The sequence below is a fragment of the Mus caroli genome, unplaced genomic scaffold (genome assembly GCF_978045245.1).
Source record: "Mus caroli unplaced genomic scaffold, Mus_caroli_1 scaffold_12, whole genome shotgun sequence".
NCBI classification, from domain to species: domain Eukaryota; kingdom Metazoa; phylum Chordata; class Mammalia; order Rodentia; family Muridae; genus Mus; species Mus caroli.
Window position 1 is genome coordinate 69,943,291 of NW_028227267.1, and position 14,548 is coordinate 69,957,838.

General features: G+C 41.8%; 1 pseudogene; it reads left to right on the forward strand.

Annotated features, from left to right (window-relative positions):
* Positions 1–12,850: 12,850 nt before the first annotated feature.
* Positions 12,851–14,176, forward strand: LOC147001914 (protein tyrosine phosphatase type IVA 1 pseudogene; annotated as a pseudogene).
* Positions 14,177–14,548: the final 372 nt, after the last annotated feature.

Sequence of the window (14,548 nt, forward strand, 5' to 3'; positions counted from 1 at the left end):
TCTCTAGTTTCCTTTTGGAGGCACTCAGAGCTATGCGTTTTCCTCTTAGAAATGCTTTCATTGCGTCCCATAAGTTTGGGTATGTTGTGGCTTCATTTTCATTGAACTCTAAAAAGTCCTTAATTTCTTTCTTTATTCCTTCCTTGACCAAGGTATCATTGAGAAGAGTGTTGTTCAGTTTCCACGTGAAGGTTGGCTTTCTATTATTTATTTTGTTATTGAAGATCAGCCTTAGTCCATGGTGATCTGATAGGATGCATGGGACAATTTCAATATTTTTGTATCTGTTGAGGCCTGTTTTGTGACCAATTATGTGGTCAATTTTGGAGAAGGTACCATGAGGTGCTGAGAAGAAGGTATATCCTTTTGTTTTAGGATAGAATGTTCTGTAGATATCTGCCAGATCCATTTGATTCATAATTTCTCTTAGTTTCTCTGTGTCCCTGTTTAGTTTCTGTTTCCATGATCTGTCCATTGGTCGAAGTGGTGTGTTGAAGTCTCCCACTATTATTGTATGAGGTGCAATGTGTGCTTTGAGATTTACTAAAGTTTCTTTAATGAATGTGGCTGCCTTTGTATTTGGAGCATAGATATTCAGGATTGATAGTTCCTCTTGGAGGATTTTACCTTTGATGAGTATGAAGTGTCCCTCCCTGTCTTTTTTAATGACTTTGGGTTGGAAGTCAATCTTATCAGATATTAGAATGGCTACTCCAGTTTGTTTCTTCATACCATTTGCTTGGAAAATTGTTTTCCAGCCTTTCATTCTGAGGTAGTGTCTATCTTTTTCTCTGAGATGAGTTTCCTGTAAGCAGCAAAATGTTGGGTCTTGTTTGTGTAGCCAGTTTGTTAGTCTATGTCTTTTTATCGGGGAGTTGAGTCCATTGATATTAAGAGATATTAAGGAAAAGTAATTGTTGTTTCCTGTTATTATTGTTGTTAAAGTTGGCATTCTGTTCTTGTGGCTGTCTTCTTTTAGGTTTGTTGAGGGATTACCTTCTTGTTGTTTCTAGGGCGTGGTTCCTGTCCTTGTATTGGTTTTTTTCTGTTATTATCCTTTGAAGGGCTGGATTCGTGGAGAGATAATGTGTGAATTTGGTTTTGTCGTGGAATACTTTGGTTTCTCCATCTATGTTAATTGAGAGTTTGGCTGGGTATAGTAGCCTGGGCTGGAATTTGTGTTCTTTTAGTGTCTGTATAACATCCGTCCAGGATCTTCTGGCTTTCATAGTCTCTGGTGAAAAATCTGGTGTAATTCTGATAGGCTTGCCTTTATATGTTACTTGGCCTTTTTCTCTTACTGCTTTTAGTATTCTATCTTTATTTAGAGCATTTGTTGTTCTGATTATTATGTGTCGGGAGGTATTTCTTTTCTGGTCCAGTCTATTTGGAGTTCTGTAGGCTTCTTGTATGTTCATGGGCATCTCTTTCTTTAGATTTGGGAAGTTTTCTTCTATAATTTTGTTGAAGATGTTTGCTGGTCCTTTGAGTTGAAAATCTTCATTCTCATCCACTCCTATTATCCGTAGGTTTGGTCTTCTCATTGTGTCCTGTATTTCTTGGATGTTTTGAGTTAGGATCTTTTTGCATTTTACATTTTCCTTGATTGTTGTGCCGATGTTCTCTATGGAATCTTCTGCACCTGAGATTCTCTCTTCCATCTCTTGTATTCTGTTGCTGATGCTCGTATCTATGGTTCCAGATTTCTTTCCTAGGGTTTCTATCTCCAGTGTTGCCTCATTTTGGGTTTTCTTTATTGTGTCTACTTCCCTTTTTAGGTCTAGTATGGTTTTGTTCATTTCCATCATCTGTTTGGATGTGTTTTCCTGTTTTTCATTAAGGACTTCTACCTGTTTGATTAGGTTATCCTGTTTTTCGTTAAGGATTTGTAACTCTTTAGCAGTGTTCTCCTGCAATTCTTTAAAAAATTTTTGTGCTTCCTCTTTATTGTCTTCTACCTGTTTACCAGTGTTCCTTTGTATTTCTTTAAGTGTGTTATGAAAGTCCTTCTTGAAGTCCTCTACCATCATCAGGAGATATGCTTTTAGATCCGTGTCTATCTTTTCCGGTGTGTTGGGGTGCCCTGGACTGGGCGAAGTGGGAGTGCTGGGTTCTGATGATGGTGAGTGGTCTTGGTTTCTGTTAGTATGATTATTACGTTTACCTTTCGCCATCTGGTAATCTCTGGGGTTAGTTGTTGTCGTTGTCACTGTTTAAAGATTGGAGCAGAAGCTGTGTTCCACTCACCAGAAGTCTCAAAATCCTGTGGCGGGGGTCGTGGGTCGCTGGCAGTACCCCGGTGCTGGTCCAGCCAGAAGAGGCCTGTGGTCCTACTCAGGCCGGTTTCTGCTTCCCTAACTAATGCAGTCTCAGGTCCCGCGTGCAACTGGATTGGAGCAGAAGCTGTGTTCCACTCTCCAGAAGTCTTAAGATCCTGTGGCGGGTGTTGTGGGTAGCTGGCGAGTGTCAGCTGACCCTGCGCCCTCGCTACCCAGGTGCTTTTCTGACCGGAAGAGGCTTGTGGCCCTATGTAGGCCGGATTTCTCTCTCCCCAACCAGAGCAGTCTCAGGTCCCGCGTGATTGGACTGGAGCAGAAGCTTTGTTCCACTCACCAGCAGTCTCAAAATCCTGTGGTGGGGGTCGTGGGTAGCTGGTGGGTGTCAGCCGACCCTGCGCTCTAGCTACCCAGGTGCTGGTCTGGCAGGATGAGGCCTGTGGCCCTACTCTGGCAGGTTTCTGCTTCCCTAACTAATGCAGTCTCAGGTCCCGCGCGCAATTGGATTGGAGCAGAAGCTGTGTTCCACTCACCAGAAGTCTTAAGATCCTGTGGCGGGTGTTGTGGGTAGCTGGCGAGTGTCAGCCGACCCTGCGCCCTTGCTACCCAGGTGCTTTTCTGACCACAAGAGGCTTGTGGCCCTATGTAGGTCGGATTTCTCTCTCCCCAACCAGAGCAGTCTCAGGTCCCGCGTGACTGGACTGGAACAGAAGCTGTGTTCCACTCACCAGCAGTCTCAAAATCCTGTGGCGGGGGTCGTGGGTAGCTGGCGGGTGTCAGCTGACCCTGCGCTCTAGCTACCCAGGTGCTGATCAGGCCGGATGAGGCCTGTGGCCCTACTCAGGCCGGTTTCTGCTTCCCTAACTAGTGCAGTCTCAGGTCCCGCACGCAATTGGAGCAGAAGCTGTGTTCCACTCACCAGCAGTCTTAAGATCCTGTGGCGGGTGTTGTGGGTAGCTGGTGAGTGTCAGCAGACCCTGCGCCCTTGCTTCCCAGGTGCTTTTCTGACCGGAAGAGGCTTGTGCGATAATGTGAAAGCTTTAAGTTATCTGAAATAAGTATGGTTCTTTGGAGACAGTTTGGAGAAAGATCCTGAATCATAGCTCTTGTCTGGAAACTTTCTGGGAACATCAAGGAAGAGCTGGTACCAAAATTGGCAGCTTGGGAGGAAAGACAGTACTTATGAGAAGGCTGCAGAGACAAAAGTGAATGTCTTATTTTTAAAAATGTGGTATCTCTAGTGTTCTTGTTGTCAGAACGAATAATTGTGTAGGAAGACACAGAAAGGGGATTTCAAAATGAAAATAAAGAGAAGTTATAAGAATATATTATACTATAGCTTGATTATGCAGTGATGCATAGTCCAATTAAAGTTGTAGTAGATTCTAGCCTTCATTGCCTGAAAAATAGATAACACTGTAGCATCTACTCTTAGACCTCTTTAGTGCCAGTATTCATGTTTTAAAATGTTTAAGGCTTTGTCAGCAGGATAGAACGATGAGTTCAAATAAGTGAAGAAGATATATAAAGAAAAGATCAACAGGTTTCAAGTGTTCAGATAGCATGTGAAAATGTCTGTCAGTCACACTCTGGCATGAGGATGGGGGACATTTACATGGATGTTGGCTCACTGAAAACAGCAATTGTATGCATCCTGACAATTGAGGAAAGACTACATTTAGGTCATAAAGACCTATGAAGATATGACCCCATGGGGGTCCTTTATAGCTCTAATTAACTACCATGAACTTTGTCCTTAGCTGCAATGTTACCTACATTTTCATAGTCTTCATGGCAGAGACCCAGAGTCTCTGGAAGATCTTAAAAGACTTAAAAGGGGAGCTAAGTCTAGTTTAGTATCTAGCCAGAGGTCTTTGTTATGGCAGTCCCAAAGCCATGTTGTAGCTGTGGAAAGCTGGATGGCCCTGGTGTGCTCTTCATCCCAAAATGTTGCATTAGAAGCCAGGCTCTGATGCAGGCAAGAATTCCTAGGTGAGCAGTAGGAGGCATTGGAAACTTCGTCCTTCTGTTTCTTCGTCAGGGAGCACCTGACAGGCTCTCACCTGATGAGCACTTAGTCCAAGTGTCTCAAGTTCCACTTATATAACCAATATGCCAGCTGCATTCTTGTATGGGGATATAATAGGAAAATCTATCTGCCAAACTTTGGGAAAAGTTCTTTGTGCTTTGGCGGTCTGAATTGGAGGAGGTTGGTGAGTCCTTTCTGGGCTTATACAGCAGCATATTGAACAGGATTTAGAAACCCAAAGCTAAGTTAGATGAGTTCTTTTCCCTTTGAAGAAGTTTCAGCCGTGACCTAGAGGACCTTGGTCCCCAAGTCCCAGTTAAGTAGCTTCCCTTCTGGAAAGCTGTTGCATAGGCATTTCCTTTGTCTCCTAATGTTCTTTTCCCATTTGTTTATACAACCAACATTCATCTTCTGAAATTCAGCCCAAATCTCCCCCCCCATTACTGAGAGAAAGGGGATGGCTCTGTGTCAGTGGGCTGTACTTTCTGTGCTTGTACATACTACACAGTGTAGCAACAGCTGTTCACTATGAACCTGTGGACTAGAGGCAAGACTTATTTTTAGTCTCACTGGGGGACACAGGCATTTATTCTTATCCCAGGCACACAACAGGCACCTAGTGTGGCATCATTTTGTGAATGCAAGGGAGGGTAAATCAAAGTGGTAGCCAAGACCTTTTGCTCATGTCCTTGCTCTTCTTTCTTACAGCTTTTTCTGCTTCTGATGTGTAAGTTCATCTGAGGAGACAGCACATTCTCTCCCACCTGGAAATTCTTCCTGAGATGCTCCGGCTGGGTAGTGTAGAGCTTTGGTGTTAAGCCTTATCCTGGGGTGTTAAAATGCTGTTTCTTGTTGGTTCTTGTCATAGGCACTCTTCACCTCTTGCACTCACTGTATTTGTGTCTCCAGCTCAATCTCTTAGTCACACATAGGTTTCCTAAGTCTCAGGATCGTGCCTAATTTACTCTTCTTTTCCTGAGAGCCAAGGGCAATGCCTTGACATGGAAGGTGTTTGATTGCTGTCTACTGAAACAAATCAGCATTGACTGAACTCAAGCCCTGGGAGATTTTCAAGACCATAAAAGGGTCATGGATTTGAAAAGTGGATAAAATTTTGTGGGTAGAGCACAGGCTGAGCAATTCTCCTTATCATACAAGCAGTTTATTCTAGAAGAGAGAGCAGAATAACAACCACCACCACCACCACAACAACAATAACACCACCAACAACAATAATAGAGCAGGGGAGAGTAAAAATGAGTGTGAGAGCAAGTGTGAGTGGAGGAAGCCCCTGAAGGGAAAAGAAACATCATGGTGTGCTTAGTGCACCCTGGCAACCCTGCCTCCACAGTCAGGGAAAGCAGCTGTCCATGGTGCTTGTGTAAGCTTTTGGTTGCACTTTGGACTGAGTGCCATAAAGTTGAAAAGCAGATTCTGATGTCAAAAGAGAAGGAGTGATTAGATCCTCTCTTTTGAAGAGTCCCACAAGACCTGGGAAGAAATGTCTTCCCTCTGCCTTGTTCTCCCAGGGCAGAACATCATGGTTGAGAACCCTCTGATACCCAGAGGCCTTAGCTTTTATAATCTCTAGTTAAATTAAGCAGCACAGAAGAGGAAAAAGAGCCCACCTTGCTGAGAACAACAGGCTTAAATGGAGCACCAGGAGTTTGTGGAACAGCTAATACCCTCTGTGATTTCATCAGCTCCAACCTCAGCTGGGGTCTCAGCCTAGAAGAAGGGTGGCTATGATGTATCAAATATATGAAGAATGAATATTTCCTGTGGCTTTGTTATTGGGCACCAGAGGTTTCAAAATTTCATGCTTTCATCGTGTAATTTTTCAGTCCCTAGAGCCATGTCTCTAACCTGAAGCTCCTTTCTTGACAATTCGAGGATATAAGACTGTACTTTGCTGATCCTGGGGTTCTAGTGCTATTAGGAAGACAGGGCGAGGACAGAGTTCGTCAGTTTGCCCGACAGCATACAAAAGATCCCAAATCTTTTAATACAAAGTTTACCCTGACCCTGACAGGCATATTTAATCAAACCCCATAGGATCATTGAGTTAAAAAACAAACAAACAAACAAACAAACAAACAAAACAAATATGTTCGTGAATATTATCCTTTAACTTCCCTAGAATTCACTGAAAGCCTGTTTGCTATGGGCAGATTTAGAGATCACAAGAAACCATGTATAATCTTTACTTTCAAGGACTAATCTATGTGGGGAAGATTTAAGTTTTGTACCCCAAAGTCAGACACCGTCAAGGAGCTATGTGTACTGAGACACATGCAGTATAAAAGATAGTAGAGTAGGCTTTGTGCATGTGAGGAGAGTAAGTCAGAGGGTAGATGGGGGTTCTGCCTTTTTTGTTTCTTCTTTTTTTAGAAAATTATTTTGGTATCAATAGCTTCAATTTTTCAGACCAGCATTTTTCAGCCTGTGTATCATGATCCCCTTGAGGTCACATATCAGATATTTGCATAGTTACAGTTATGAAGTAGCTATATGAAACAATTTTATCACTGGAGTCACCACAACATGAGGAACTATATTAAAGAGTCTCAGTATTAGGATGGTTGAGAACTACTGGATTAGACAGACTCTGAAAACCCAATTTATGAAGAAAGGAAGGAAAGTTATGTACTAATTGGCTATTCTCTATGATGCATTTTGTCTAGGTTGTTACTACAGCTTGTTTTGTTTTTCTGAAATGCTTTTCTACGTTTAATAGGCAATTATGGTAAGTTATTTCACATATACTTTTGTTTTGTAGTTCATGCTTTCATTCTTTGACAATTTCAGACATGAATATGATGTATATTGTTCCCCCTGCCTCTTGTTCAGCCTATCACCCCCACAATCCTTCCTCCCAGTGAGTACTCTTATGGGTGGGTCAGGGTTTGCCAGTGGTTCTGTCACTGAAAAAAATGATGCCCTCTCCCAAGTTAGTTAGCATCCTCTGGAGGAACAGAACCAATAGAATGAACATACATCACAAGGAAATTCATTAGACTGGTTTACATAGTATTTTCTGGGCAGCCCAATAGCTGTCTTCATGATGCAGAGGGTACGAATTTGATAGCTACTCAGTCCATAAGACTGTTCACCTGCCTAGTTTCAATTTGGAGCTGCAGGCACTAAGGATTCTTGGAAAGTCATTGCTCTATAGACCATGTTGGAAGCCAGAATAAGTTCTGATATCAGCTATAGAATACAGAAGCATTAGCAGCAGCAGCAGCAGCAGCAGAAGCAGCAGAAGCAGCAGAAGCAGCAATGGCAGCTGAAGGATAGATGAACTCACAAGAAGGACATGAAGACAAGCCAGCAAGAAGCAAAAGCCTTTCCTACTCAACCTTCTTAGAGCTGGGTTGCTACCCAAGGTACTACCTATATTTAGGGTATGTCTGAAAATGAATTATTCTTTTTTTTTCAGAGTCAGTCCCGGCTTTAATTTTTAGGGGATCCATATCTAGACCAAATTACACATCTGCAACATATGTGTACGGGGCCTAGGTCCAGCCCATGCATGTTCTTTGGTTGGTAGTTCAGTTTCTTTGAGCCCCCAAGGGCCCATGTCACTTGACTCTGTAGGTCCTCTTATGATGTGCTTAACCTGTCTGGCTCCTTCAATCCTTCTCTGGACTCTTCCACAAGACTCCCTGAGCTCCACCTAATGTTTAGCTGTGGGTCTCTGCATCTATTTCCATCAGCTGCTGAATGAAGCCACTCATTAGATAGATATGCTTTACTCCTATCTGCAGGTGTAGCAACATTTCATTGATTGTGTCAGGGGTTGGCATTCTCCTGTGAGATGGGACTCAAGTGGAGCTGGTCATTGGTTGTCCATTCCCTTGATCTCTGCTCCATCTTTATCCCTGAAAACTAGATCAGTGGCTCTCTGTTCTAAGCTCTGAGCTATGTGGACCAGAATACCAATCTATATTTTAAAAAAAAAGTAATTGCTGTAACTTATTCATTCCTTTAGGTCTACTGAACACTTATAAATTTTAACATACAATTTCAATAAATAAAAAAAAAACAGTGTTGATAAACTGATATGTAGGGACTTGACCATCCCTGGGATACTGTATATATCCTTTTTTCTTTCTTTTTTTATGTATTTTTTATTAGGTATTTTCCTCATTTACATTTCCAATGCTATCCCAAAAGTCCCCCATATCCTCCTCCCACTCCCCTACCCACCCACTCCCACTTTTTGGCCCTGGTGTTCCCCTGTATTGGGGCATATAAAGTTTGCAAGTCCAATGGGCCTCTCTTTCCAGTGATGGCCAACTAGGCCATCTTTTGATACATATGCAGCTAGAGTCAAGAGCTCCGGAGTACTGGTTACTTCATAATGTTGTTCCACCTATAGGGTTGCAGATCCCTTTAGCTCCTTGGGTACTTTCTCTAGCTCCTCCATTGGGGGCCCTGTGATCCATCCAATAGCTGACTGTGAGCATCCACTTATATGTTTGCTAGGCCCCGGTGTAGTCTCACAAGAGACAGCTATATCAGGGTCCTTTCAGCAAAATCTTGCTAGTGTATGCAATGGTGTTAGCATTTGGAGGCTGATTATGGGATGGATCCCTGGATATGGCAGTCTCTAAATGGTCCATCCTTTTGTCTCAGCTCCAAACTTTGTCTCTGTAACTCCTTCCATGGGTGTTTTGTTCCCAATTCTAAGAAGGGGCAAAGTGTCCACACTTTGGTCTCCATTCTTCTTGAATTTCATGTGTTTTGCAAACTGTAACTTATATCTTGGGTATTCTAAATTTCTGGGCTAATATCCACTTATCAGTGAGTACATATCATTTGAGTTATTTTGTGATTGGGTTACCTCACTCAGGATGATGTCATCCAGGTGCATCCAACTGGAAAACCTGGACAAAATGGACAAATTTTTAGACAGATACCAGGTACCAAGTTAAATCAGGATCAAGTTAACTATCTAAACAGTCCCATATCCCCTAAAGAAATAGAAGCAGTCATTAATAGTCTTCCAACCAAAAGAAGCCCAGGACCAGATGGGTTTAGTGCAGAGTTCTATCAGACTTTCAAAGAAGATCTACTTCCAGTTCTGCACAAACTATTCCACAAAATAGAAACAGAAGGTACTCTACCCAATTCATTCTATGAAGCCACAATTACTCTGATACCTAAACCACAGAAAGATCTAACAAAGATAGAGAACTTCAGACCAATTTCCCTTATGAATTATTATAATTCATAATTATAATATTATATAATTATTAATATAAATGTAAACAGTGAATTAATATGGTGGCTGTATTTATTTACCTTATGCTAATACCCAATAACTTTACAACAAAACCAAGATGTATTTAAGACTGCACTTCAGTAGTTGAACAGTTAAATGATGTATGGTAAACTTCTATGTTAATTTGACTACTTCCCAGCCCATCCCCATGATAATTGCATATTATTATTAATCTGGCTCTTCAGATTCCTTCTTCATTGCTTCAATTCCTCTGCCTTCCCCTCGCATCTGACTCTCCCTCTCTCTTTTCTCTCACTATCGGACATCCCACCATATTCTTTATTCTGCCCTGCCATTGGGTGATCAGCATTTATTGACAAGGCAGATAATAAATGATAAGAACTTTTTACACAAATTTAGGCAGGAGATTCTTGGTATAAGCATTACAATGCTATGTCTGGTTTGAAACAAGATATGAGGGCAGAGAAGTCAGCATTTGAATAACACAAGGGCAAACTTTACACGGTGTACAAAACATTATGCCTACATATCTTCCCACTTTAATTAAGTAATGTAATCAAAATCCCTTGCAGACTAGCTTCAGAGGCTAACCTTAAGATTATCATTAAGTAATTATTAGATTTGTTTACATGATCCCTTAAATTTGTGCTCTGAAGGTTTGTCTCTTAATTGAGTCCAGATTCAGTCAAGTTGACAAGCAATATTAACCACCACAAGTTGTCCTTCCTGGTATTTAGAGAAGCAATGCCTTTCAGAATCCTCTTCCAGCTTATACATTCTTTCCACCTCCTCTTCCATGATGCTCCATGAGCCTTGGAGGGAATGACATAAATGCTCCATCTAGAGCTATCACTAAAACCTTACCTCTCTGTACTTTGACCAGTTATGGGTCTGTGCATTAACTGTTGCCCACTGCAAACAGGAGCTTCTCTGACCCAGGCTGAAGTCAGCACTAATCTTTGTTTGTAAATGTAAACATTTAGAAGGCTATCTGACATTGTGGTGATTTAAATAAGAAATGTCTCCCATAGGATCTGATATTTGAATACTTGCTCACCAGTCAGCGGTGTTGTTTGGAGAGGCTTAGGAGGTATAGCCTGGCTGGAAGAAGGACAGGCTAGGGAACTGAAAGCTGTGCTCTTCTTCTAGTTTGCTTTCTGCATTTGCCTATAGTTTAGGAGATGAGCTGCATAGTTTCTGGCTCCTGCTGCGATGCCTGTGATTTGTTCCCATTTAACCCTACATGACGACTTCTGATCCATTGGTACCATAAGCCAGAATAAATCCCTTACTCTATAAACTGTTTTGGTCATAGTGTTTGTCACAGCAATAACAAAGCAATGAAGAGAGATACCATGTGAATTTAGCAAAGCAGCAATAGCTGTCCCTTTCCCACTGGGTCCTATGATCTCCTCAACCATGGATTTTATTTTTATTTTTTATTAGATATTTTCTTCATTTACATTTCAAATGCTATCCCCAAAGTCCCCTATACCCTACCCCAGCCGTGCTCCCCTACCCCCCCTTCCACTTCTTGGCCCTGGTGTTCCCCTATACTGGCACATATAAAGTTTGCTAGACCAAGGGGCCTCTATTCCGAATGATGGCCAACTAGGCCATCTTCTGATACATATGCAGCTAGAGACACGAGCTCTGGGGGTACTGATTAGTTCATATTGTTGTTCTACCTATAGGGTTGCAGACCCCTTCAGCACCTTGGGTACTTTCTCTAGCTCCTCCATTGGGGGCCCTGTGTTCCATCCTATAGATGACTGTGAGCATCCACTTCTGTATTTGCCAGGCACTGGCATAGCCTCACAAGAGACAGCTATATCTGGGTCCTTTCAACAAAATCTTGCTGACATATGCAATAGTGTCTGTGTTTGGTGGGTGATTATGGCATGGAACCCCGAATGGGGCAGTCTCTGGATGGTCCATCCTTTCGTCTTAGCTCCAAACTTTGTCTCTGTAACTCCTTCCATGGGTATTTTGTTCCCTATTCTAGGGAGGAATGAAGTATCCACGCGTTGGTCTTCCCTCTTCTTCATTTTCTTGTGTTTTGCAAATTGTATCTTGGCTATTCTAGGTTTCTGGGCTAATATCCACTTATCAGTGAGTGCATATCTAGTGACTTCTTTTGTGATTGGGTTACCTCACTCAGGATGATATCCTCCAAATCCATCCATTTGCCTAAGAATTTCATAAATTCATTGTTTTTAATAGCTGAGAAGTACTCCATTGTGTAAATGTACCCCATTTTCTGTATCCATTCCTCTGTTGAGGGACAGGTGGGTTCTTTCCAGCTTCTGGCTATTATAAATAAGGCTGCTATGAACATAGTGGAGCATGTGTCCTTTTTACCAGTTGGAACATCTTCTGGATATATGCCCAGGAAAGGTATTGCTGGATCTTCTGGTAGTATTATGTCCAATTTTCTAAGGAACCGCCAGACTGATTTCCAGAGTGGTTGTACAAGCTTGCAATCCCACCAGCAATGGAGGAGTGTTCCTCTTTCTACACATCCTTGCCAGCATCTGCTGTCACATGAATTTTTGATCTTAGCCATTCTGACTGGTGTGAGATGGAATCTCAGGGTTGTTTTGATTTGCATTTCCCTGACGATTAAGGATGTTGAACTTGGGCGACGCTCCTCAGGCAGCTCACTGCATGGTCGTCTGGTGCCCCCGCCGCCTGCATCCCCGCCGCCGCCCCGCGACGCCCACCGCCGCCTGCCCTGCCGCCGCCGCCTGCGCCGCCTCGGGACCGGCTGTATGATTAGGCCACAATCTTCAATGAGTAGACATATTCCTCAGTTCTGTGGTGTTCTCGGTCACACATTTATGGAGTTTCTGAAGGGCAGTGGAGATTACTGCCAGGCACAGCACGACCTCTATGCAGACAAGTGAACTGTAGAAATTCATTACTACTCCACCAAGAAGCCCCCATAAGAGTGGATAACCTGGACACAGGTGTGTTGAATTGAAATCTGCAGAGCATTTGACAAGAGCTCAGACCTGGATGGGGTAAACCTCAGTGCACTTCCTTTGTATTGCCTCAGTATTACTGGATTGAAGAATCACTGCTTCTTGTTAGGAGGTTCATTTCATTGCCCGTTTCTCCCAAGTCATACTCAAAGCACTGAGAATTTCAAGTGGAGTATATTGAATATTGAAGTAGACTTCAGGTTGTTTTTTGGTTTTTTTTTTCTGTTTTGTTTTTGTTTTAAATCATTTCTGTATCAATTTTTTAATTCTTTCATAACCCTATTGTGTGTTTTTTTAAACTAAATTAACATGGCTCGAATGAACCGCCCTGCTCCTGTGGAAGTCACAAGAACATGCGATTTCTTATTACACACAATCCAACCAATGCAACCTTAAACAAATTTATAGAGGAACTTAAGAAGTATGGAGTTACCACAATAGTAAGAGTATGTGAAGCAACTTACGACACTACTCTTGTGGAGAAAGAAGGCATTCATGTTCTTGACTGGCCTTTTGATGATGGTGCACCACCATCCAACCAGATTGTCGATGACTGGTTAAGTCTTGTGAAGATTAAGTTTCGTGAAGAACCTGGTTGCTGTATTGCTGTCCATTGTGTCGCAGGTCTTGGCAGAGCTCCGGTGCTTGTTGCCCTAGCATTAATTGAAGGTGGAATGAAATATGATGATGCAGTACAATTCATAAGACAAAAGCGGCGCGGAGCGTTTAACAGCAAGCAACTTTTGTACCTGGAGAAGTACCGCCCGAAGATGCGGCTCCGCTTCAAGGATTCCAATGGTCATAGAAACAACTGTTGTGTTCAATAAAACTGGGGTGCCTGATGCCATTGCCTTGGAAGTGGAACTTCAGATGGGACCTGATTTGTCATACCTATTACCCAATGTGTCGGCTTACCGAATAAGTCTGCTGAAGCTCCACAAGAATATTGAAAGACCAGTCTTACCAGGTCACAAGTTTGACAGAATCGCAACCTCTATATTTGGGCTATGATCAACATGTTTGGACACTTAGCAAAAGATTTTTGCTGGTCAGCATTTAAAATGTGCTTATTATTTGTAGCAATTGACCTTTCCTAAAATAAGGTATTGAGTTATGTCATTAAATGTACTCCTGTGCCAGAATATTATTAGTCTATAAGGAATTTAGAAGGATTAGGTGCCAAAATACCCAGCACAATACTTGTATATTTTTAGCATCATACAGAACCAAAATTGCAGGAACTAAGAACTCTAGAGCATCCATGGTGTATTCCTCCAGTCATTTCAAACACTGCAGGGCTTCTCTCGCTATCTGCCTGCCCACTCTGTTTACATCTCCCACACTTACACCAGAATACATCAGGTTTGCTTAGCCATCCTTTATTTATTTATTTTTTTAACTAAAGTCTTGCGCTGATTATTTAATATCTCTGTCTCATTTTGTTCTGTTTTGGGAAACCTGTTTGAAAACCAACTTTGTTACAGAAGCACATATCTTCAATAATGTCTCCAGACAAAAAGCCTTATAGTTAACTTAATGTTTGCACTCAGAAGTGCAACCTAACAGGGAGGGCCTAAAAAAGAAAGGAGAGGAGGCTATTAAATATTTTTAGTAATATGTTGCCTTTGTCTTGTGCAGAACATGTGCTCTTTAATTTAGTAAATATTTTTAAGACATAGAGATACATTGTTGTAGCTAACCAATTCTTAATCAGAATTTCTGAAATTTTTGTGTTTTCCATACCTACCAGAAGTTTTCCAGCCTGTTTGAATTATGGTTTTCCTCTTCTCTTCCCAATCTCTTGCAAAAAAGACAAAGTGGGATCTGCTAGTGAACTGAGCAGAAATGTTTTATACGCCTTTTGAGCTATGTAACTTAATAATTGGATACTTGATCATTTGTTTTATTATGTAATCGATAAAATGGTGATGTGTATTAAAGTTAGTTCAACCATAAAAAAAAAAAAAACAAAAAAGGATGTTGAACTTTTTTTCAAGTGCTTTTCAGCCCT